Consider the following 24,176-nt stretch of genomic DNA (forward strand, 5'->3'; position numbering starts at 1 on the left):
GGTGGAATATGGACATAAAGTAGCGTGCTTCGTTTCGTATACGAGTGGGTTACGTAGGTGAATGGGCACTTTTTGAAGTCGGTTTAAAAAGAAGTATCTACTTACACTTACTTTGTCAATGGATGTTTCTTACACTACGTGAGCGGCATACGCCATTGACTTGACATGCGGGCTTCTGTAACACCTGTCAAGTGTATACTACCATGTACCGTGTGTTACACTGTAGAGAGAGAAAGAGATAATTAGTTAATTTCGGCTACGTATTGTGTCCTCCACTGGGCTAACACGTCTCTTATACGTCCTACGCCCTAGATATGACCACCCTTCTATTCGGAGGGCGTAGGTTTGAATCCGGTCTGGGGCGTGCACTTCCAACGTTTGAGTAATTTTTTAAATGGCCTTGGGTAACTAATTCATTATAGTTCTATTGCATTGAAATTTTTTTTTTCATATATTTTTGAGACGTGATCACATGAAAATTTTAATTTTTAAATGTTTTTGACAATACGAGCCAAAACGCCTGTCGGCCATGATGGTCTATATTTCTACCGTTTCATGACGTCACTATAACAAATATTAGATAATTTAATTAGTTTGACATTTAGTAACATTGTGACGTCACAAAATGGACGACAGCGTATTTGACGTTTGGAAAATGTACCTCCTTTAATATCTCTAACTAGCTATCATAAACTCTAGAAGTAGTAGAGCTTTTAGTGACAGAATTCTTCTGGAGAAGTACCTACTACTGCCATACTTCTTAGCAGCATTGCTTTGTCACTGTCTGAAGGGCGTGGTAGCCGGTGTAATATGCTACTTGACGCTTTTTTTAATTGTCTTAAATTGATCACTATCGTTCTACTAGATTGAAAAAGTGACATGTTTTTTGAGACGTGACGTTATATAATAAAATGACATCGTGACGTTACAAAATGGAATGGTACGTTTGAAAAAATTGATTAGATACACAATTTTTTAATTAAGTTTTCTATGAAATCCTTAATTTCAATGAATTGATATCGATATATTTCGGACCCTTATTCCATGTAGGTATTATACGAAATTAATATTGTTTATATTAAATTTTAAATGAATCAACTACCCCTATTATTACTATAGAAAGCCCCCCCCCCCTCCCTATATGTAGCGAAACATTTCGCGTGTATGGTTTGTTTTATGAGAACATTAGTGCGATGTTGTGAGATGCGTTGGGAAGTGCGAACATGCGGGTGGGTGGGCCGGCGGAGCGGTTTTTATGTTTTCTTTTTTTTTTTTTTTTGGTTCTGTTTACCTTCCGGACGTGTTTGCGAATGATAAGTCCTTTGTCGGCAGTTCAATTTCGGTGCGGATCTTTTTATTTGTGATGTCTTAACTGTTTGGGGAGCCATTCGTTCATTCTCCACTGTTTCCACTTGGTACTGTCGTATATTGATTGTATTGGCTTTCTGGAGAAATTGATATCACGAATTGTGTTCAAAAAACTTCTTTTGAAAAAACGTCTTTTAAGTCACAATCCTTCAAAATTTCAAATTAAATTTCAGGTAATTTTAAAAAATGAAAATTAAGAAAAAAAAAATAATATCGTACTGAATATTTTGGGAATGTTAATATCTTCTGGAGGGCTCTTCAATCAAAACTTACTTCAAGTGGTTCAAAATTCTGTTCGTCAATAAATTATTCCGGACCTAAGCTAAGTAAGGAAAACATTTCATTGCAGTCTTAAGCCTTAACAAGTTAACTTTGTTTATTAGAAGTTTGATTTTTTCACAACTTACACGGCTTAAATTCCAACTTATTAACTCCACGCGTTTCCAAAATTTATATGTTATCTTATAAGGGTTCCAGTTTTCCTTTCAACGGAACCCTAAAAAATTGGTTAAGAAAATTTGCTCCACATTGTACATTATGATAATTATTGCCAATAGAATAACACCAAGTAGATCGTCGTCGACTGTTCCATTTAACTATCGATCGGTGCCATCTATCGGGAATCGATCGTTTGTCATGTTAATATGTTAAGATACACGCAATTTGTAACAATAGTTTATGCGAACAAAACATTATTTTTATCATAATAGATTTTTGCATAACCGATGCCATCTTCGATATGTTTATACTCCTCTCAATACTGATGCTCCTATAGAAAACCATGATAACATTTTCCGCAAACGTTCCACGTTCCTAGATAATAATCACACCTTTACAAATCCACACAGTTCTAGACCGAAGATCTATTTTGTGACTTAACCCCGCACGTAACCCGAAAACATTACCATTGTAATGCTCTGTTATTGTGATTTAAATTAATTCAAATCGTCCCCCCTTTGGCGTAAGTAGGTAACGCTGTAGCGCTGAATATTCTATAGTACGTGATGTAATCTTTGAGTTTTGTTGTTTATTCGTCTTCGGTCTTAAATCGGTTCACTTCCTTCGCGACAGTTACACAATCCGGTCGTGTGTTTGTTGAGGACTTTGTGCAAATAGGTGGTGCTTTTATCCGATGATGATACACTGCCTTGTTGAAGATACCAAGGGACACTGAAGTTCTGCTGTCACATCTTCAGTCAATCTTAAGGTAACATGAACATTTTTTTTTTCTCTTTTTAAAGTGCCAATTTGGTACTTTATAAAATTGTGATCTAGCCTAATTATGTGACTAATTAGTGCCAATAATTTATTCTTAGTCTTTAATTAGCTATTACCTTACTATTAAGTCACTTTGTTCGCGTGATTTTTAATAATTATCGATTACTAGCGGACCCGATCAAGCTTCTCTTTCACTTACGTGCAATTCTTCCCTTTCCCTACCCCTACCCTACCCCTACCCCTACTATACCCCACCCCTACCCTAACCTACCCCTACCCCAACCCTATCCCTCCCCTCCCCTACCCTCCCCTCCCCTATCCCTACCCTACACCTACCCTACCCCTCCCCTTCCCTACCCCTACCCTTAAGAACTATAATTGACTCTATAACGATTGTATAGGAAATAGAAAAGGGTTATTTTTTATGGTTTTGCCTGGATTTATTCTAATTTTTCTCACCTTTTAAACCTTCCCTATACATCCACGAACATTTCAAGACCAAAATAAGATAAATCCGTTCAACCTCCTCGAGTTTCATTTCAATTCTAGTAGTCCACTGCAAGGGTAGATATTTGAGGGAATGGGGATGATGACTAGGTTTGAATATTTTGATTTTTATGATACATTCGGCTAAATATGGTCAATGTTAACTAATTTATACATAAAAAGCAAAGATTGTCTGAATATTTGCAAAATAAATAAGATTATAAAATTTCAAAATCTATTAAATTTTTTTTATCGTTTTAGCTTCCTTACATTAAATGTGACATTTTTCCAAAAACTGTCATCATCCCTATTGATAATAATTAGATCCGCCACACTATTCAAGTACTTTTGGTGTACGTATTTTTTTAAATTATTCTGATTTTGTAAATATGCATATCAGATGAAATGATAATGACCTACTACTTAAGGTACTACAAGGCGGAGGTACATCATCACAAACTTTCGGGTTGCTGATATTTTCTTGGAAGAAAGAAAAACTAATAGCTAGTTGACATTTTTTTAAATGGTCTTAAAAAATATTCATTATCGTTCTACTAGATTGAAATTTTTTTTTCGTATTTTTTTGAGACGTGATCACTTGAAAATTTTAGTTTTTAAATGTGTTTTTGACAATACGAGCCAAAACGCCAGGCGGCCCACAACAAATCCCTTACAAACGGAACATTTGACAAAAGTTAACAATTAGTTTGACGCTTAGTACATCAAGTAACATTGTGACGTCACAAAATGGACAGCGTTTTTGACGTTTGGAAAATTTGAAAACAACTTTTATTAATTAATATCGATATATTATGTTTATTTTAAACTTTAAATTATTACATAGTCCAAAACAGGACCTGGCGATTTATAACCGCGTGTAACTACTGGACAAACGGCTCAAATTTAAATATAGAGTTAGTGTACAATATTTATTTATATATTTACAGAAACAATACCTAAGAAGACATTACAGATTTCCAAATCGTTTTCCCAGAATACAATAAACAATATCATAAAAGAGAATTCCTATTTATAAAATTACTGTATCAACATTAATTAAAATTATATTTTTTTTACTCTAAGTATGGAGTAATTGTGATAAAGTAAGTAAGGATGTAAACTTAAATTTAAATCTACAAGGGTTTCAAACTGGCTTTCGTCTGAGAATATTGGTCTATCTAAATCAAATGTGCCAGCAAAATAACCATGCAAACTGTCAAACCCAATATGGGCATTTGACACGACAAATTGTGGTGGTCAAAAGTTAATTCTACATTGAAATGTCCAATAACCGTGTGAATTTTCGTTGAAATACGTCAATTGTTTAGTCATTTCGTACTTTACGGTTTAGGAGTACCATTGCTCAGAGCAATCGAATAGTTGGCTTAACTGTGTCTTTACTCCGAGGTCAGCTTTGCTATCATAACTTGGTATTCAAACCAACAGTCAGTGCTCATCATAGAATTTATATACTATGCCATGCTTTAATGATTCAAATAATTTATGTACCTACTTCAGTGAATTAATCTAAAATAAATCTAAATTAATCTAAAATAAATCTAAAATAAATAAATAGCACGCCAGTTGCTATTTATTCAATTTTCAGTTTATTTGCTTTTTATTTCTTTGGATAACCATGACGTACTAAATATAATACGTCACTTTGTGGAAGACGTTGAATTCCAGTAGCGCCAATAAATGCTTCAAGAGTCTTTAGACTGATATAGGGCTCATATGTTTCTGATTGACATACGAAGCGTTTATTTCTTGATATTATAGCTTTACCAGAAATATAAAACCCGAGGGTCCACTAGTACTTTTTTATTAGCCATCTGTTCTCGTAGTACTGGAAGAAATTAGTTTCTTATTAACCCGCTTATATTCGCCTCCCTTGTAACTGTATGTAAGAAAATCTTGGAATCTTAATTTGACCCACTTCCCGGTCTTCGATTAGGATGAAATTTTGCCACGCTCTGAGTTCTGATGACAATATAATATGACTAGCTAAGAAACGTCATTACAAATTCAAGATGACATACTGGCTGTTTGAAATCCACCCACATGATATGGATATCAAATGAAAGGGTTTGCTGTCAGGAATACGAAAAAAATAGTCACGTGACTTAATTCAATATGACGGACGTCCAAGATGGCGGACAGGCTATTTGAAATGCACATCGGTATCAAGCGTTTTTTTTAGTTTTTTAAACTAATATTTTTTTTTTTGCAACAGGACAAGGATTTTTAATTTTTTGGACACAATAATAACAATCTCGGTTCTGCTACTTCAGTTAATCTATTAACTGCAGCATTTTGTCACTTGGCTATGCATTCATTGTCCTTTTTAGCTCCTCCATATTCCATCGCCGTTCGTTAGCAACGCTTTCGGTATTTTGTCTGTGTCATCTGAGCTATTGTAAGTTTTCGGTGGCTTTTTGTTCTCGCCTCCAACGGTATGATAATTTTGTATGCCTGCTCGTGACCTGTACATTTATTTTATTTTTTTTTTACATCTGATGTGGCAACGACTCAGGCACTTTACGCACTATGTGGCCACGACCACGATCTGTGGCAGCAACTACCAGGCTTATTATAGAAACCGAATTGGTCCTTGCTACCAAGCTACGTATAGTTTGCTATGAATGGTCGCTCTTTGCCTTTATGTGCATTTACGCCTTTGATTCGGAGGTCATTTACGCCTTTGATTCGGAGGTCGTAGATTCTAATGTGTTTTTTTTTTTATTCTTTACATGTTAGCCCTTGACTACAATCTCACCTGATGGTAAGTGATGATGCAGTCTAAGATGGAAGCGGGCTAACTTGTTAGGAGGAGGATGAAAATCCACACCCCTTTCGGTTTCTACACGGCATCGTACCGGAACGCTAAATCGCTTGGCGGTACGTCTTTGCCGGTAGGGCGGTAACTAGCCACAGCCGAAGCCTCCCACCAGCCAGACCTGGACAAATAAAGAAAATCTTAATCTGCCTAGCCGGGGATCGAACCCAGGACCTCCGTCTTGTAAATCCAACGCGCATACCACTGCGCCACGGAGGCCGTCAAATGTGGTCCGGGGCATTTACCAATTTTAGCATACTAAATATCACGTGCTTCAAACTGTGAAGGTTTCATCGTGAAAAAACCTGCATACCTGAGAATTTCCTTAATTCTCTACGTGTGAAGTCTGCCACTCCCTGTTGGAACTACTAAGCCTAACCCCACTCTTTCTGAGAGGATTCTCTTGCTAAACAGTGAGCCGAATATGGATCGTTAATGATGATTGCTCGCTTACAATGCAGCCCGTCCAGCTAGTATTTCACACAAAGAATACCATCTGCAAGCCTGACTTTTGCCACCTTCACGACCAGTCGTGGTCACTGCTGCTAATCTGTCTGCAACTAAACCATATCTTTAGTCACCTAGTGCGCTACCCTCTCTGTGATTATTCTAATCTTACGTTTTGGACTATATAATTTTAACCTTAATTTTTGAATCCCAATACAAAAGTTATTGGATATTCCTTTAATTCAAAGTAAAAGCATTCAGGCGCGGCCAGAAGTAGAAGTAATATTTTTTTTGTTTTTACATGTATGTTCTCTGAGGCAAGAAAATAGTAAATGACAAATTCTGGTTTCATAAATGGTTAATTAATCCAGTAACCGATTTAGTTTACTTAGTCTGACTATTAATGTGCGGTTCAGTTTATTTATTTAGACGGCCGCGTGGCGCAGTGGTTAGTGACCCTGCTTTTAACATCCACGGACGTGGGTTCGATTCCCACAACTGCAAAATATTTGTGTAATGGGCATCGGTGTTTTCCAGTGTATGGGTGTATTTATACATTATATAAATATCTTAGTACCCTTAACAAAGGTTAGACGCTTGCTTTGGGGCTCAGTGTAGGTAAGTAGGTATATTTATTACTGTTTAGTCTTAAAAACACTATTTTTCAATTGAGCTTTGACATCGTCATGGAAGTCTTTTATTAATTTCCCATACCGGCGCGTAGAATAATGGTGTAGGAAGTAATAATTGCCCCCATAAAAACCTAACACCAAATAAACCGTGAACTACCTTTGCGCCCGCGCAGCCTTTATCGTTCAACAAACTCTGACCTCTCTTTCACTCACGTAGCCAGTACATATACAGGTTGTTGAATTTTTTTTTTAAGAATTTAATACACTTTTTATAGTGTTATAGATCTTTCTGGCACGGAACTTTCTTTGTTATATTGCTTAAACTACGCATAAAGTTTATATTCGTAGCTATAAACATTTTCAGCATATCTATCTATATATACATATCTAACTGCCTTTTTAGATTAGCTTATTTTCTTGGATTAGATAATGTCACTTGATTAAACATAAACAAATTTTGCTAAATTTTATTAAAAAATATTAATTTCAAATGGAATCGGTACCGAAGCAAAAGCAAAACTTGCAATGGTCTTCCATATGCTGATATAATCACTGGTATAAAAAATATTGATCATTCCTAAACAAATAGAACACTCTGTATAATGTCGGTCTGTTGCGGCGGCCATGTTGGCTCGGTTGCTAGGCAACACGTTTGTTTACACTGCGCGCCTGAGTTGAACGATCGATGTTGTATGCAAAAGTGGAGTATAAAATTGTTATGGTTATTGATTTTATTATATACTAGATTTTACCTGCGACTTTACCCGCGTATAAAATTGCCACAGAAACTGCCACATTTCTTGGCATTATAACTATCTTATATAATATACTACCTAATTATAGCAGTACGCAGCAAAAAAAATATTACGCAAGTGAATTTATTAACTCTATTGACTCTATCTAAAACCACCATTCTAAGTCCAAATTGGTGATTTACAACTGCGGAACCCTACACGGCACATGGCCCGACATGCACTTGGCCAGTTCTTTATAACTATATTTTATAAGAGGTTCTTTTTCTGTCGCTGTCCTTAACTATATATAGTTTCCCATTTGAGAAAAAATATTATTAAAGAAAAATTAAAAACCTTGTTTGTGACGAAATCGGTTAAACGCACATTATTCAATACCACAAAGTTATATTGTTCCGCCACAAACAAGTAGGTAAGTAGGTATATACAATATATATGCACACTAAAATCATGTAGATTGCAGTTACGTGGTATAGTTATGTTTCACCTTCGAAGCTACGAGTATGAAAACCTTACATAATGACACACCGCTAACACGTACAAACAGTAAATACTAAATAATGTATATTACAATAAAACAGTAGAAACCAAATGTTTGTACCATATTTAGAATTTATCTAAATATACACTGTATATCTTAAATATATGAATATCTATACATAATATAACAAAACTTTATTAGGTCAAATTCAGTACATTGAATCAAGGTATTTTGAATTTTTGTTGCATTATTATAATTGACACTAAAGCCAAAAATATATAAATTTTTATTTTTATCCCTCTTTTTAGTGACCGGGCATCACGATAAAACTACTAAATGAATTCTAATGAAAGGCGCAATTTGAGAACATAATACGAATGATGTTATAGGTTACTTTTTGTCACGAAAATAAAATCACAGGGTGAAATAGGGGTTGAAAATTTGTATAGAAAGTTCTTAACTTTATTTAAACGCGGACGAAGTCGTGGCTGTTCGCTAGTATCTAATTTATTTAAATTAAATATAAAAAAGTAAGCAATTCTGAATTCACATAATTTCAAGGGCTTATCCAGAGGATTTCAAAATGGTGTATCATGGCCATATAAAAAAACGTACAATAAGAAAAACGTTATTTATTAATCGCTATACTTTAGGTGCGAGCAGGTTAGGCAGTCGGGTTTTCTAACTTTTTTAATTATTGAATTTTTTCCTCTGGTGCATCACAGCATTCTTCCGTATCGGGATGAAAGCTACACTGGTCCCGGCATTTTGGAGCATGCGGTTAGCTTACCGGGTCAGTTGGTCTGTTGGTGTCATGTTAACCATTGAGGTGTACGCTGTCCCTTCAAATAGACACCAAACACTGGCGACCACACGTCGATGGTGATGTGGTGTGGGGTTGACAGGCCTTCTACGTCCGTTGGTAACGCATCAACCGTTGGTTTTCACCTGCTTTCTGATTCTGATGACGTCTTGGGAAAAAATATATGATCTTTAATTAAGTTTTATAAGAAATCCATAACTTCTATTAATTCACTCAATTTCAAGGGCTTATCCAGAGGATTTCAAAATGGTGTATCATGGCCATATAAAAAAAACATTTAATTGTAGAGTTAATTGTAGGTGAGATTGTAGTCAAGGGCTAACTTGTAAAGAAATAAAAAAAAAATTGATATCGTGAAAGTGGGGAATAAATGAAGAATCTCAAAAGAAGCAAATATACTCGAGTGGGGTCTCAAATGAAAGCGCACTGAAAGAAAATATTGATGACTTGATCGAGAGTGTAATAAATAATTCCATGACATGTGGGGTTTTCCAAAATTTACAATTTTATAGCATAATCTTATCGCTTATCTGGAAAGGAGGAGAAAATATGGGTCACCTGCAAAAATATTGTTTTAAAAAAAATACACAGAAGCAAGCATAGTTTCAATAATAATTACTTAAACTAATCCAAGTATAGTGAATCGCTCGTAAAGTATTCGCGGCAAGGTCATCATACCTACTTAAAAGTGTTTAACGGTTGTAATTAAAATTGAATTTTCGTGCAAATTACATAGTTGTTTCGTCAATAACCAAGACGCTTGGCTGGCGACAGGTCATGAGAGCATTGCAGCCTTGTAACAGTTGGCGGCCTGAAGTCTTTATTGACAATTATGGTCTAGCCTCGTGTGAATCGGCTAAATTGTATTTCAAACGTAACTGAATAGTTCCTATTACACTTAATATGTTTGAATGTAAGTTGGAACAAATCAATATAATTAATGTTTTGACTATAATGATTCCATTAAAATTTTTGATTACTTTTTGATTTTTGTCTTAACTTGTACTTCTATAAAGAACTGTTTCTTGAACGTGAGGTGAAGCACGATACGTGAAATAAGGAGTTATTATAATAGCACCTCAAAATAATTCGTTACATGTAGGTCTTCTACAGAAAATAGGATTAAAAAAACGCAGAACAACCATTGGTCATCTTGGTTTTATCATGCTAAACAAGAATAATTTAAATTTATATTTACTTTGGCGATTCCCCTTCCAATAACCCCTTGAAGGTGTGTGCATTCTGCACCGATTTCTTAGATTCCCAAGTCTCTGACTCACTATTCTAGTTTAAATTTATATTTCTCTAAATATTCCCAACATTTCTCATTCTTCATTTTATATTATACGAACTGAAAATGTGCTCTAATTTTTTTGCCATGTCATTATCAGCCGATGGACGTCCACTGCTAGACATAGGCTTCTTGCATGCACTTCCAAACAAAACGGTATCGAGCCGCCAGCATCCAGCGGCTCCCTTTTTGTCATGTAGTTAGTCTAGGTAAATTCAGTTGAAAATTTTCCTACGTCAATCAATGCACGAACTATAAAAAAGTGTCTATGCACACTGCACGCGTGCTGTATGCATCTACGGGTGATGGTGGAGCCAAGGTTGCGGGTGATAATTCGCGGACATAAAACATACTGCCATGACCGACTTACGGATTTTCCGCTACGCACGCTATGGCTTCTATGGGGCGATGGTTTGATTTTTTTAGACTAATAGTTGACGGGACAAAGCTAATGACTCTGAACTTCTTTTGACAAAACTTGAAAGCCTTGGTCATGGCAGGAAACCTGCTAGTCTCTCGGTATTTTACAAAATATATTTCGGAGAGTGCACAGGAGCCATTTGAGCTCGTACCGCCTTCACCTTTTTAACATCACACTGCAAGACACCAGGTAGGTTTCCACCTCTATGTCATTGACATCCCTGGAAGTCCTACGAAGCGATTTGCTTCTTTGTTTCTTATACACATGGCTAAGATTTGGTAGTCAGTATTTCCTAATTCTTACAACCTGGGCATCTTTAAGATGAGAGTGAGTGAAGTACCTTAGGCCACATCTACACTTACCATCAGGTACAAACGAAACGAACTTTCAATGGCTATAAAATGACAATGGTATATCGCCATCACGCTTCAAAGGCGTAAAAGTTAAAAAAGGCTAAGTTCTTATTTTTCTTTAATTTCATCTTGCATGACACACTTGCTAGGACCAAGTCCTCGTTCCTTTAATGGGCTGGCCTGTGCCTATCTAGGGTGTTAAGCCTTATGCAATTTCAAACATATATTATACTTTATACTTTAGACCAAAATTCAGCGATGCTTCTTGTTAACGTTTTATTATCAAATACATTCCGTCACTACTCTCGTATAATGTACATTGCTATTTGCAGTTATCATAAGTATAATTAGAAATAAAAAATAACTTTTAAAAGGTATTTTATTGTAGTGGGTTATCTTTAGAGCCATAAAGATCTGGAATCCTCCAAACAGGAAAGACCTTTTTTACAAATTCCATGAATAAATCTGAATTTCTCATTAATCTTCATCCTAATATTTTATTTTCATTTCAATCTCCCGTAAAGTAAAATATCATATAACATATTCAATATTTAAAATATCCTATAAAAAAAGTAAAAATTCCTCTAAAATTGTACATGTTTTACACATTCCACCTTCAGACAATCGCGCGTCAATCATCCACCGACAATGTGACATTAGACCGCACTGTGAATGGACCGAGCTGTAAATCATCTGTAAAAGTCGGTACTACAACTCAAATTATTTCATAATCAACCTTATCTTCATAGTTATAAGATTTAGAATCATTTCCAACTAATAAGGAGATAAGATGTTTCGTTCCAGCAAGTCCTTCAAACGTGTCATTAGAAGTTTTTACTGTTTCTTCGCGTCACAATAAGAGGACTTGTCGTATGAGAATAACCTTTATTACAACTGCATTCGTACAATCTTTAGCTAATTTTACACCAACGTGGTTATTTTTATCGATAATCAAATTTGTACTCTATATTTAAGGCGATTGAGCTTAAATCCGATTGGCGATTTGCTTAATAATTACATTTCTATTGATGAAATTAATACTTTACATTACAGATGTTAAGGTCGTATTTTGATTGTTTGTAATTTCGCACGCAACTCGTTACGCTATTGCAGTCGTGAAGGACGCAGTCATGTGAAATTGAATCTATTTGATTATCTTTAGTAATTGCCGCCGGACTGATGTTTTATATATTGTACATTCCGGGTACAAGTGTACTTCCTTGCAGAAACCTTATGCGTTACTATTACAACTTTCTATTACTGCCTAATTTTGTAGTTTTAGTTTAGCTCATTATTTTAAGTTGTTACTAATTCTAATATAGCGTTTTAACAAAATAGATGTTTTGATTATACAATAGGTATACCTACCTACTAATTAGTCAAGTTATTTGGTTTTCATCTTCTTTTTACTTATAATCAAATCTTCGGCGTTGACTTTCAAATTTTTCCTATAAACTCCATATTTTAATCCTCGACGCAAAAAGAGGGGTATTACAAGTTTCACGTGTCTGTCAGTCTGTCTGTGGCACCATAACTCCCAAACCGATGAAACGATTGCATTTTAGTTTTTTTTTTTGTAGTAAATGTGACATGTTTGATGAAAATCAGATGAGCCGTTTAAAAGTTGTGGGAAGTAAAAGTGGGGAAGAAAAAGCGAATGTCTGCAAATATACTCGAGTGGGGTTTCTAATAAAAGCACATAAAGAGAATATTGATGACTTGATCGAGAGTGTAACTAATAATTTCATGACCTTCGGGGGTTTTTCAAAATTTTAAATTTTATGTTATTAGTAAATAAGAATAAGTATTTTGAGAGAGCTTCAAGAAAGGGGTGCATTTCTTTCTCGATGATTTGTTTTGGTAAAAATTGTGTCTTTTTATTTTAAGCCAGATTGAGGAATTTGACGGTGCTACACCATCGTAAAAGATTTTAACATTAAAATTCTAAGCCCGCTAACCGGCATTGGAGCAACATGGTGGAAAACTCCGTATCTCCTCTCCTATATGGAGTAGTCATCATCATCATTCACAGCCGATGGACGTCCACTGCTGGACATAGACCTCTTGCATAGACTTACAAACAAAATGGTCTCGGCTTGATGTCCTCGGTCCACATAGTGGGGTGTCGACCAATACTAGTTTTCCGGTGCGGGGTCACCTTTCCAGCACCTTGGAACCCCAACGTCAATCGGCTCTTTGAACTATGGAGTAGTGGCGTGCACTAAATAGATGCAAAAAATCACTGTTTGTGAATTTGATGTCGTGTAGAAACCGAATTGAGGATGCAATTTTCCGTTTTCATCTTAGATTTTAGATAATTGTACGTTAACAAGGGCTGACTTGTAAAGAATAAAAAAAAAACATTAAATGGGGAAGGAATTTTTCACTGTGCACAATTTATTATGTATGTAATATTGCGCCTACCATAGTTAAAATTCTTGTGCACGCCACTGATGACATTACTTGGACATTACTACGATGTCGTAATATGTAACACAAATGACAACATCGTCCACCCAATTGTTGTTATTCGTAAATGAAATTGTTTCATCTTAGTCCAGTCACAACAGTAGCCTTAGTTTACAAAGGGTTGTGTTATGAAAACTAAGCCGAACCGGTAACTACTTGTTGCCTGTATCGTCACTCGACAGTTGTGAGTTAGGACGTGTATTCAGTCCGTTTACCGAGAACAGTGCGAGTGTTTAATCTAAAACTATCTAATATTCAATTTGTTACTGATTTAGTTACTAATTAGTTAAATTCGATTACTTTTTGAACGTGTTTAGGAATGGGAAACAAGTAAAGAAGTAATGCGTTATCCTGTTACAGATTACCTTTATATTATGTAGATTGTAGACCGCATTTTATGTGGAAATAAATAAATAATTATTTTGACTTAAGTATAAAGCGAAAGGGAATGCCCATCCCCGGCCTACCTTAACCACCCGTAAATTTTCTTATATATAAAAAAATCTTGATAATTCCACAAATGATATATCCACAAACGCCATTTATTAAAAATTACCCCAAGTGTTCCATTTTGCTTACAAAATTAACTACTTGGAATATTTATATTTTTTCTAATTATTTTGTGTTTTTTATTAGAGTAAATAAAACAAATACATATTCTAAAAAGAAGGGAGATTCTACTGAGTAAAAACTGACCCGTTATTCAAAAAGTCAAATCCCAAGCGTAGCGAGGGATTCTACGCATGATATGAGCTATGTACAACACTACACATGAAAATTCAATAAACAAGAAAAGCAATTGAAAATTTCCTCCACATTCGAATGTTTTCCACGCTACTAGATAAAGTACATTTCGAGCTACAAAAGTAAGAATTTTGTAAATGGAAACGCATTGTTTAAAATTATCATTTTTACAAATCCAAAATTAAAATTTTAATAATTGTAATGGTGTATCTGAATCGATACGTTCACATAAACCGTGTCATTTGAAACCAAATACCATTGCAACAAGCGTATTCGTACATTATATAAACTTCACAATACTCTATACAGAGCGTGATAATAACTGATAGCAAAGTGTGTGTGAGTGTCATTTAGCGAATGACACGGTTGGACAATCGGTGATGCACATTAAAAATACGTATTTTTAGTATAGGTATCAATAGAGGTTTTATATTTTATTTTTCCTATGTATTTGTAACCAACAGTGTTACAACGACTTACAAGGGAGATCATTTACGGTCCATACATTTGGTCCGGCCATTTGGGGCAATAGCTAATATGGCACAAAAGTTGTAGGATGTAAGAAGTTATAGATAGTTCAATCCATGATGACGTGCCCCACTCTTTTTACACGCTTTATATTATCTTCACTTGTAACTGTGTATGTAAGAAAATCTTGGAATCTTAATTTGACCCACTTCCCGGTCTTCGATTAGGATAAAATTTTGCACACGCTCTGAGCTCTGATGACAATACTTGACTAGCTAATAAACGTCATTACAAATCCAATATGGCAGTCTCCCCAATCATTTTAACTATGTAGGAAAGACAAATCTTGGAATCCCAATTAGACCCGATTTCCGGGCTTCGTGTAGGATGAAATTTTGCACACGTTCTGAGTTCTGATGACTATACATGACTAGCTAAGAAACGTCATTACAAATCCAATATGGCGGCCTCCCCAAGATGGCGGACTGGATGTTTGAAATCCAGCGTGTTTTTAGTTTTTTAAACTATACATATAATGTTATTCACAGTACAAGTATGCAATGAAAACTGCAAGGGTGTGAGTTCTATTACAACGCAATGAGTATCAATGTGTGCACACGCACACAAAATTAAATCAAAATGAATTTCATATTTGACTAAAAATGTTTGTCAAAGTTTGACAAAGAGTGTGGAGCGTCTTTGTGAATTAAACTCACTATACACAGGTTCAACGATTAATAATTTCCATACATTTTATTGATTTTTGAAAGTGGCCATCAAGGAAAATACTGATACGTATTAGGTACGTATTACGTACGCCCAAAATAAATGATCTCCTTTCAACGATATCTACCGCAGATGTCCGTAGAAAGTCCCTTAGTCTGATTCGTAGCTCATATGTGCTAATATGCGACCAACGAGATAATCTCGTGAAAAAAAATTAAACAAATTTCAAAAAATGGCGGTGCAACCGAAAATACTATCTCTTTCATTGCGTTGGAACGAAAGAGATGGGACTTACTTAATAGGTATATACTATACTTAAACAATACACATCACTATCTAGCCCCAAAGTAAGCATACAGAGTAGCTTGTGTTATGGGTGCTAAGATAGTTGATATTATAATATTAATATACGTTTATATAATAATTATGCTCATCACACAAATATTTTCCAGTTGTGGGAATCGAACCCACGGCCGTGGATGCAGAAAGCAGGGTCACTGCCCACTGCGCCACGCGGCTGTTAAACTTGACAACTTGTGACTTGGACAACTTCGCCGCCATTGGACGATATGTTGTCTATTTTCTCTTCACTTGAACGCATGTAATACCTAGTTAGCACTATTTTAGTATTTGAGTCGAGTACGAACAATTTTTGGATTTACCTCCCAAAAATCGTTCGTACTCGACTAAAATACTAAAGTAGTCCGAACTAGGCCATAGCGCCACAGGTCAGTAGCGCTATTCTGTAACGTTTTTAACTAACTAACTCGATAGTGTGAGTCGTCGTTTCTATCTTTCTCTGTCTATCATGATACTATAAATAGAAAGAGATAGACACGAATTCTAAACTCTTACTTTTACAAAGACATCGTTACAGGATAGCGCTACTGTTTTAGGAATTTATATTGTTACTGGGGCAAGGATCGGTTTAGGTTATTTAAATTTGCCGATAATGATGAAACTCTACAATAACATAAAGTGTAAAATGTTCAAATGATATGTCAAAAATAAAAAAGTGAACTTTTGATATTGGAAAGTAAAGAAGATGATATATTTGCCGGTGTTTCTCGGAATTTACCAGATGGTTCAAACCTCCGTCTCCGCCCAGTATATGGATATTGAGGTATTTATTATATGAGTATATATATATATATATATATATATATATATATATATATATATAATTTGTTTGATGATTTTACTTTAACAAATAATATTGTGATTGGCTTCTTTAAGATTAAGATCTTACTCAAGATATGTTTGGTGTCACAGACAGTCGTATTATCATATAAAACTACCTGACGCCGCGCGGTTTCACCCGCGTGGTTTCTGTTCCCGTAGGAATACGGGGATAATATATAGCCTTCCTCGATAAACGGGCTATCTAACACTGAAATAATTTTTCAAATCGGACCAGTAGTTCCAGAGATTAGCGCGTTCAATCAATCAAACAAACAAACAAACTCTTTAGCTTTATAATATTAGTATAGATAAGATGTTCTCTTTGTGACAATAAAGTGTTTCTTTCTTTCTATCTTTAACTTTTCGTTTATACTCTTTTAACTGACATGAAAATAATAGGCCTTCTGAATTACATGACAAAAATTATAGTTTGTATCCGCTTTAGAGTAGCGTTGTAGGTCTGAATTCCAAATTCCCTCTTCAAGGAGTGAGACCTGTCCCTGTAGCCAAGTGTCAAGTCGATTCTCTTTCGATCGCAAACGCTTCGAAAACTAGAAAAATGTATGGGAATGACAGATCTTGATCACGTGATGATAGCAAATGTCATTCCCATACATTTTTCTAGTTTTCGAAGCGTTTGCGATCGTAGAAAGAGAATCGACGAGCCATTTGGCTACATGGGCTGGTTATGTAGCTAGTTAGCTAGCTATCAAAAATTGGCTGATGATGAAAGTTTGAAAAATTTTCATAGAATCTTTTTTTAAAATTTAAGTTGACGCAACGCATTCATAACGGTCGCTATATTTGAACTGCGGAAGGTATGGGGTTATCTTATCTGCTATCGGTGACCGCTTGGCGCTGGGCAAACTCAGCTTAACTTAGCACTGGGTGAAGCAATGCTGTTTAGTTGCAGGAATAAGCAGATGAATCGTTTACTTGTGTAAAACCATTGTGAACATAATATTACATTAACTTGGTTTGCGAAACAAGTTCAAATAGTTTTCAATTTTGAACCTATTCATATATCTGAGACCTAGATTTTGAGCTATACATACTTTTAAGAAATTAAATAACGCGTCTCAAACAGTGAAGGAAGAACATCGTGAAGAAACTTGCATACCAGAGAATTTTCTTAATTCTCTGCGTGTGTTAAGTCTGCCAATCCGCATTGGGCCAGCGTGGTTGACTATTGGCCTAACCCCTCTCATTCTGAGAGGAGGCTCGAGCTGAGCTTGAGTCGAATATAGGTTGATAATGATGATGATGAATGATACTTTTACCTGTAATTTCACTGGCAACGATCGATACTATCCATATCCAAAGTAATATTATAAATGCAAATGTAAGTCTGTCTGACTGTTGCTTCTCACTAAACACTCTAAAATCGATTTAGAGGAATTTTGGACCTTGAAGCGGAATATGGATTATATATACCTATTCTATCCCGGAAAATACATAGCTCATGCGGACGGAAATTCAGGAGAACGAAGTCGCGAGCATTCGCTAGATTCCTATAATCCACTGATCGCTTGCCTGTAGAAATATACAAAAGCAATGATAATTTATACAATAGATCGGTTACGTCCCTACAAAATCACCACAAAAAGTGATCCGAATAGTAGCCTACAACACTAAGCGCACACACTAGCACAATTTTGTCTTTAATTCCGTTATATATTTATGTATATATAGTTTTTACACTTCCTGAACACATAACTCGACATTGTAGACGATATTTAGGTATTATTTCTTTAAATAACGTTCGTTGTTGACCACAACTAACATTGAGTTGTGTATAAATTTCCTTTTTTGAGCGCCTCATTTTTCATGCGCTAGTAACACATCTAACAGTATTTAATATCATTGTACAGAAAAATAGTGACCCAAGATAATTATTATGTCTCTGTCACATAATCACTGTCAATTTTTTTACAAAATACCCAAGTCTTTTTAGAAATTAATCATCAATGTGGCCGCACAGTAATAAAAGTTATGTGACCTAAGGTCACTTACTAAACCAGGAAGTGAACCCGGACCATTCGGCCGCTATACAACGTTTTATAGGCCATTGTTGCCGCACGAACTGCTTTATGGCGCTTCTAGTTCTATAGACGTTGATGAAAACCATTCCGCACATAAAGTTCAAGAAAATTGTTCTAACAAACATATAGAGAATATATTTTTATACCATAACTAGCCCATGAACAGGGGTTACATCCGCGTAGTTCCCGTTCCCGTGAGAATATAGACTATCGCAAATAACGTGGCTTACTAGTGGTAAAAGAATTTTCGAAATCGGTTCAGTAGATCCAGAGCCCCTACAACTAAAGAAAGTTATTGGATAGAAGCAGGCGTTACTTTGCGGAAGTTCATCATGATTATATAATGATTTATTTATTTTGCTATCATCCGCGAAAATTCGGCGAACCCATGCGACAACGTCACCCAGGTCCGACAAAATACTCTCTAAAGTATTTTGTCGGAAGTATTAAATGAGAGTATTTTGTCGGACCTGGGTGACGTTGTCGCATGGGTTCGCCGAATTTTCGCGGAGGATAGCAAAATAAATAAATCATTATATAATAAAGAAAGTTACACCTTTATAATATTAAGAAGTGCATACATCAAAGCGAAGCTTGACCGGGTCCGCTAGTTAACTAACATTTTGGTCAAACACGCCGTTTGTAGGAGTTTTGTTATAGTGACGTCATGAAACATTTGAAATATATCTAGTACAACGATAATGAACTACTTAAGACCTTTTAAAAAAACTGTCAAGTAGCCTTTTATATTTGACTCACAGAAAGAGAGACTTTACTTTAAAAGAAAAATGGTTTTTCTTCTAGTTATTAACATTACAGTAATGACACACACGCTTTCAGAAAAATTATCTACTGGCTTATTTAAATAAATGAAATTTAAAAAAAACATGCCTATGAAATAGTATTTATGTCGAAGTTAATGATTTTATGTTCAACACAGCATGGTAACCTGACAACCTATTCATTACGAAGCATTATTTTCAATTAACGTTCAAGTTTTAATTTTAAATTTAACCGCAAAGCGATTGTTGCTAACGGCTTTATCGCTATTTCACGCACCGTTTGCTTAAGTAGGAATTAAAAAAAACTCGTTTCCATATAAAAAAAATGTCACCTCGAATGTACATGTATGTACATAAATGTATACGCAATAATGCCTAACTAATTATCACTTAAGGCGAACCTTCCCGAACGTTGTAGTCTTATTAATGAGAAGTCGTAGCTTCTTGTAAAGTTAACCATTGACGGTCAATTATTCTCACATTTCTGCAGCGCAAACGGCAGCAAAGCCGTTTCATAAGTCAAGCCGTCATGCACGCAGCGACCAATACACGACCAGTTATAATCGTGGGTGCTGCAGAAACGTGAGAATAATTGATCGTCAATGGCGTGCATCAAGAGAAGTAGAGCTCGTTTCACCCGCGTGATTCCCGTTCCCGTAGGAATAAGAGGGTAATATATAGCCTATAGCCTTCCTCGATAAATGGGCTATCTAACACTGAAAGAACTTTTCAAATAGGACCAGTAGTTCCACCCCCTGGTGATGGGGAGTGAAGGTTCCGTTACACTCTCCGACGGTTCATTAAGTCATCTTCATTAGACTCGTCTTCTTGTAAGCAAACCGAACTAATGCTATCTTGTTCCAAGTTTGTTGTATGTGACAATGAAAGAAATAGCGGTTTCCACGCTGTGGGCAGCAACCATCTATGATCCCAATTAAAATTCGGGTGACGACTAATTTCTATCGCTTCACGTATCTTACGAGGTACTAGAAACTTTTCCCTTGATAATACAGAAGCCTTATCAAAACGGATATAATGAGTCGTACCCGAAGCTAGAACATGCTCGGCTATTGCTGAACTGTCCGTGTTGTGTGTTCTTTTACTCTTGTGGTGATGTTACGGCGAGTCTCACCGATGTATGATCTACCACTACTACTATGATGTACTATTACTCTGTGAATTGAGTGGTTATTTCGTCAGTGTTCCGTCTGCGAGTACTAAGAAAAACTCACCAAAGTCACGTTAGTAATTATGCAAACATATTACGTAACACTGTTGTGTTGAATCTTCTTTTGTTGTCATTTCCAACGAGTCACCTTTAGTTTTAACGGACAGTTTAAAAGTATTGATAGTTTTCTTTCCCACAACCTTTAAATTTATTCATGTGACAAATTGTAGCTTATGCTTCTCCAATGTCCTACGATCTTTGATTAGTCTTTTTATACAAAGTTAAGAAGATTATCTTTGTAGAAAAAATAATCAAAATTGGTTTAGTAGTTAAGTGATTATTTTGTTCTACAAAGACAAGATTATCTTTATAGAAATAATCAAAATTGGTTTAGTAGTTAAGGCGTGAAAGTACACAGAAAGGCTCTGAGTTACTTAAACAGAACGAAGAGTTACTTTTGTTGGATTTTGCTTAACTAGTTTGGTTAACGCGTCACATGAATGGACTCATGATAAAAAACCCCGCATGAGTTCGAAACTAGTCGATCAAATTTCCAAAAATCATTCGATTTTGAGTCGTTTTTCTATTTCATTTTCTACGCTGACGCATAGTATGAATTCTAAAATATTGGCACTTTTAGGTCCCAAGAGGCAATATTCCAAGGTCTACTAGGGCCAAGGTGTAGAAGCACAAGAATATATTACAAGATACTATGTTGTACGGCGGAGCTAAGCATAGCAACGTACAAAGGTAGAATCGTCGGTTCCAAAGAGTGAACGACAGTCCGCAAGGGCAAATGTAATTTGTTCCACGTACAGTCGGACACGCGTTTACATGCTCTAAGATCAGACATTGCATTTTTGATAGATTTCAAAAACATTGGTAGTATGTACATTTGTTATAATTCGCGATTCTTGTAGTTAAGGAGGGAAGGAAACTATATCACTATGATTTTGTTAAAATTCAAAATTCATTTATTTCAATTAAGCTTATTTACTTACTTACACTTTTGAAACGTCAAGTTATGTCATGATTTAATGGTGTTAAGTGAAGTCGAAAACTTAAAATTAAAGGGTTGCAAATGCGCCTTGGTCCAAGAAGAACCCACAACCATAGATGTACATATCCCACAACAAACTCAGCCAAGGTTTACTTTTTTTTTTTGTTTACCACCAATTTACGAACTCAATTAGTTATATTAATAAAACAACATCATCAATAGTGTACGGTTACTTTACAGCTGAATATTACAGTGTAGGTCCTAAATTAGTCACAGGATTGTGGATCTCGCTGATGATGTATAGACGGGATTCGACCTTGTATCGATTCCCATCTTCCTGTCAAATCTGAGTTCTTTGTTTATACAAATTTAAAACTAACTCTGTCTACTCTTATCTTTGCTTCTGTAGCCAAGTAGCCCAGTTGTAGCCGAGTTGCCCTGTAACAATGACATTTGCTATTGACATGTTACGTGATCAAGATCATAGATCACCATACATTTTTCTAGGTTTCGAAGCGTTTGCGATTGTAGAAAGAGAATCGATGTGCCTCTTGCCTACAGGGGCTGTTATGTTTACCTCTCTATACTAAATATAGAATGCTGGATTTCAATGAAATTGGTTATGATATTAATAGGAGCTTGGAGAATGACAGAGGTTACTTAGTAAATGAAAGTGTAGTAAGTGAAGTCGGTTACAAAGAAATTTAAAGTGAGTGAAATATTTATTAGTTGGAACCAGAACATATTTCTAGGTAGGTATTATTATTAGGATTTGCCACGGGCGAATTCGTTGGCAACAGCTAGAATATAAAATACAAAACAATAAAATAATTATCGTTATCCAATTATTGTAGCCGAGTGTACATTTATAATTTGCATCAGCGCGTAATTAGCAAATATTAACATTATTGTAATCAATGCCAAGACTTTTTATTACACTGGTATTTTATTGTATTACCGTCTTCGGGATAAATGTTTTATACATGAATCTATACAAATCTACCTATAATAATATTAAAATATGATGAATTTTTATTAATTAGACTTAACTCAGCTTCAGGGCAGCGTATTGTTCGACGTGTATAGTAACCTATAGGCTGATATTTGTGATGATAACTAACTAGCCGACGTCCCGCGGTTTCACCCTCGTAGTTCCTGTTCTCGTGAGATTAGGGGGATAAAATTTAGCCTACGACACTTACGAATAACGTGTTTTTCTAGTGGTGAAAGAATTTTCATAATCGGTTCAGTAGATCATCATCATCATTGCATCATCACTTACCATCAGGTGAGATTTTAGTCAAGGCCTAACTTGTAAAGAATAAAAAAAAAACCCTATAATACCACAAACTTTACCCCTTTACATTATTAGTATAATATTCGTATCATATCATATCGTAATCGTAGAAGTAAGTGCGAGAGGATTACTAGCAAAATCTCTCTATAACTAGCTTAAAGATCTTTGCCTATCTAGAACTTGACCAAGTTCTATAACATGCATCCAAAGCTGTTCTAGTAGATCTTACCAAATTAGTTGTACCTACCTAGGAAAAGGGGAGTGTTAATCGACTGTCAAGGAATGCCTTAACCCTACGCCTATTGGTCACAAGTCCAGGGTTTTTCTCTCTGCTACTCGACAGACCCCGACATCTGCTGTCTATTATCGGCTCAAACATAGAAGCTAGGGAAAAACCTATATTATACATATATAATTGTACATAGGTACAGTACAATTAGACAAGCTCTGTATCTCTATCGGACACACTCCGTCACAAAGAGCTGCTTCGACTATTACACTTCACACTAATATTATAAAGGCGAAAGTTTGTGTGTAAGTGTGTAAGTATATTTGTTCCTCTTTTACGCTGAAGCGATTTGGCTGAAATTTGGAATGGAAATAGATTTTACTCTAGATTAATAAATTACTTTTCATCCCGGAAAAATCCATGGTTCCATCCGTGGATGGATTTTCCATCCACGAAGTCGCGGGCGTCCGCGAGTTACTAATAAATCGGTTCAAACTTCGAATCTAGGGAAAAACCTACGCTACGCACATTGTATGTATAAAATATATGTATATATGTGTGCTTGTAACGCGTTAACAATGTGTTACAAACGTGAGTCAGGCCGCTGTAAAATACAGATAACGTATCGCGCACAAACAGACGGACAGTTACATCCAGTCACTCTATTTACGATCTTATTTAACATATCATAAAGCTCAGTTTTCAAAGTGACAGGTATATCTAGTTTTAAGTGCTGCATCGAGTGAGTAGGTATACGCAAATACCCCACTTCCACTTGTTCGGAAATAGCTTCATTAAAAAAAAAACTACAATCTTTGTATACCTACCTAGGATTTTAAGTCATCATCATTATTAGCAACTACATGGCCAGGCCTCATTATCTCATATTGGATTTGTAGTACGCCCATACATTCTCCTATACATATTACTTTCTTCTATTATGTACGTAATAATATGACTA

General features: G+C 35.6%; 1 protein-coding gene across 2 annotated transcripts in view; it reads left to right on the top strand.

The window, feature by feature from the left end:
* The window catches only part of LOC112055658 (thyroid receptor-interacting protein 11), a 74,931-nt gene that overhangs the window by 32,478 nt on the left and 18,277 nt on the right, over positions 1-24,176 (top strand). The gene's annotated exons all lie outside the window — the stretch shown is intronic.

The sequence above is a fragment of the Bicyclus anynana genome, chromosome 18, assembly GCF_947172395.1.
Source record: "Bicyclus anynana chromosome 18, ilBicAnyn1.1, whole genome shotgun sequence".
NCBI classification, from domain to species: Eukaryota; Metazoa; Arthropoda; class Insecta; order Lepidoptera; family Nymphalidae; genus Bicyclus; species Bicyclus anynana.